This window comes from Arachis duranensis, chromosome 6 (assembly GCF_000817695.3).
Source record: "Arachis duranensis cultivar V14167 chromosome 6, aradu.V14167.gnm2.J7QH, whole genome shotgun sequence".
NCBI lineage: Eukaryota > Viridiplantae > Streptophyta > Magnoliopsida > Fabales > Fabaceae > Arachis > Arachis duranensis.
Genome location: NC_029777.3, coordinates 83,388,490 through 83,391,521, shown reverse-complemented (window position 1 = coordinate 83,391,521; position 3,032 = coordinate 83,388,490).

Here is a 3,032-nt window from a genome sequence, read left to right as displayed (position 1 = left end):
GGAGCCAATATTCATAAAATTCAAGATAAAAATTATGCACTGTTCAAGCATTCATTTAGAGAACAAAAAGTGTTGCCACCACATATAGTTAATTATAATTTTTATTATTAAGAACTCGAAAAAAATAAATTACTTCTTTATTCTAATTATCTACTATTTTATTCATGCCTGATGATGATGAGAGCAATAAATTATAACTTAATTGGAAATAAAACCAGAATAGATATACTAATTACTACTACTACTACTACTATATATATCCCCTAAGGTAAATTTCTATAATAACACTATCACAGAGTTAAAGCTAACATTAGAACTCAACAACCTGTATTTTGGGAAGTGGATGTTCCTCTGATCTGTGGGATGCTTGGTCCTTCAAGGATTAATTTCTGGCGCTTCAGCTCCCTTAAATTGAAATTCAAAAGATATGATGAGTTTGAAAAAGATTTGAAAAAGAGTTGGATTGGAAAAAGATTTGTGTTTATGGATTAAGATATATTTGATATTTTTGAAAAAGGGATTTTAGAAATTAGGATTAAAATTTTTTAAAGGATGACATTTTGAAACATGTTTATGCAAGAAATCATGAATTGAAACATAAAAATTTAGAAAATTTGTGAAAAAAACGAATTTTACCTCCTCCCCACCATCCTGGCGTTAAACGCCCAAATGCTGCTTGTTTTGGGCGTTTAACGCCCAATTGTTGCGTCTCCTGGGCGTTCAACGCCCAGCTGTTGCTTCTTTCTGGCGTTGAACGCCAGGAAGTCCTTCGTCACTGGGCGTTTTTCTGAACGCCCAGGACGCTATCAATCTGGCGTTCAACGCCCAGAAGATGCTCCTTTCTGGCGTTTAACGCCCAGATGGCTACCCTTACTGGCGTTGAACGCCCAGTGGGTGCTTCTTTTGGGAGTTCAACACCCAAAACGTTTCTTACTGGCTTTTTCATGCCAGTGAGCTTCCAAATTTCCCTGTAACTCTGTAAATTCAATCAATTGCTATTTTACCTTTTGAAGATACTCTGACATATACCTGTAAAAATTAATTAATTAGAAAAAACGAATAAGATTAAATTTTTTGAATGGCTGGGTTGCCTCCCAGCAAGCGCTTCTTTAATGTCGTTAGCTGGACTATTACTGAGCTTTTAATTAAGTCTCAGTTTTGAGCATTCTACTGATCTTCAATTAAGTCTCAGTCTTGAGCATTCTTGCTCGAAATTACCTTCAAGATAGTGTTTAACTCTTTGTCCATTAACAATGAACTTTTTGTTAGAGTCACTATCCTGAAGTTCTATGTATCCATATGGTGATACGCTTGTGATTACATATGGACCTCTCCACCGGGATTTTAATTTCCGGGGAATAATTTGAGCCTAGAATTAAATAGTAAAACTTTCTGCCCCGGCTCAAAGACTCTGGATGACAATTTTTTATCATGCCATCTTTTTGCTTTCTCTTTGTAAATTTTTGCATTTTCGAAAGCATTGAGTCTAAATTCCTCTAGCTCATTTAACTGGAGTAATCATTTTTCTCCAGCTAACTTGGCATCAAGGTTTAGGAATCTGGTTGTCCAGTAGGCCTTGTGTTCCAGTTCCACTGGCAAGTGACACGCCTTTCCACACACAAGCTGGTATGGAGAGGTCCCTATGGGGGTTTTGAATGCTGTTCTGTATGCCCACAGAGCATCATCCAAGCTTCTTGCCCAATCCTTTCTACGGTTAATTACAGTCCGTTCCAAGATTCTTTTGAGTTCTTTATTTGAGACTTCAGCTTGCCCATTAGTCTGTGGGTGATATGGAGTAGCTACCCTGTGGTTGACTCCATAACGTACCAGAGCAGAGTAGAGCTGTTTATTACAGAAATGAGTGCCCCCATCACTGATTAATACTCTAGGGGTACCAAATCTGCTGAAGATGTGTTTCTGGAGGAATTTTAACACTGTTTTAGTGTCATTAGTGGGTGTTGCAATAGCATCCACCCATTTGGATACATAATCCACTTATAGAAAGTGGGCCAGTAGAAGCCATATTGGAGGACTCTTGTGGCTGTTCGCTCACTTCCAAAATGTCCTCCATACTGTGATCCATGGCAGTGCCATAGGATCTTCTGCGCTTCTTACTTAGGCACACATCTACGGATTACTCCGTCTGTACATCTTTGAAGAGATATGGTTCATCCCAAAGATAGTACTTTGCATCTGTGATCAATTTCTTTGATTGCTGCCTACTGTACTCTTTGGGTATGAATCTCACTGCTTTGTAGTTTGCAATATCTGCAAACCATGGCACTTCCTGGATGGCAAAGAGTTGCTCATCCAAAAAGGTTTCAGAGATCTCAATAAGAGGGAGGGACGCCCCTTCTACTGGTTCTATTCGGGACAGGTGATCTGCTACTTGATTCTCTGCCCCTCTTCTGCCTCTTATTTCTATATCAAACTCTTGCAGAAGCAACACCCATCTTATGAGTCTGGGTTTTGAATCTTGCTTTGTGAGTAGATATTTAAGAGTAGCATGGTCAATGTACACAATCACTTTTGATCCTACTAAATAAGATCGAAACTTGTCAATGGCGTAAACCACTGTAAGTAACTCTTTTTCTGTGGTGGTGTAGTTCTTCTGTGCGTCATTTAAAACATGACTGGCATAGTAAATGACGTGCAGAAGCTTGTCATGCCTTTGTCCCAACACTGCACCAATGGCATGGTCACTGGCATCACACATTAGTTCAAATGGCAATGTCCAGTTTGGTGCAGAAATGATTGGTGCTGTGACCAATTTAGCTTTTAGAGTCTCAAATGCCTGCAGACACTCCTTATCAAAGACGATTGGCGTGTCAGCAGCTAGCAGGTTGCTCAGAGGTTTGGCAATTTTTGAAAAATTCTTTATAAACCTTCTATAGAATTCTGCATGCCCCAGAAAGCTTCTGATTGCCTTAACATTGGCAGGTGGTGGTAATTTTTCAATTACCTCTACCTTAGCTTGATCCACCTCTATTCTCCTGTTCGAGATTTTGTGCCCAAGGACAATTCCTTCAGTC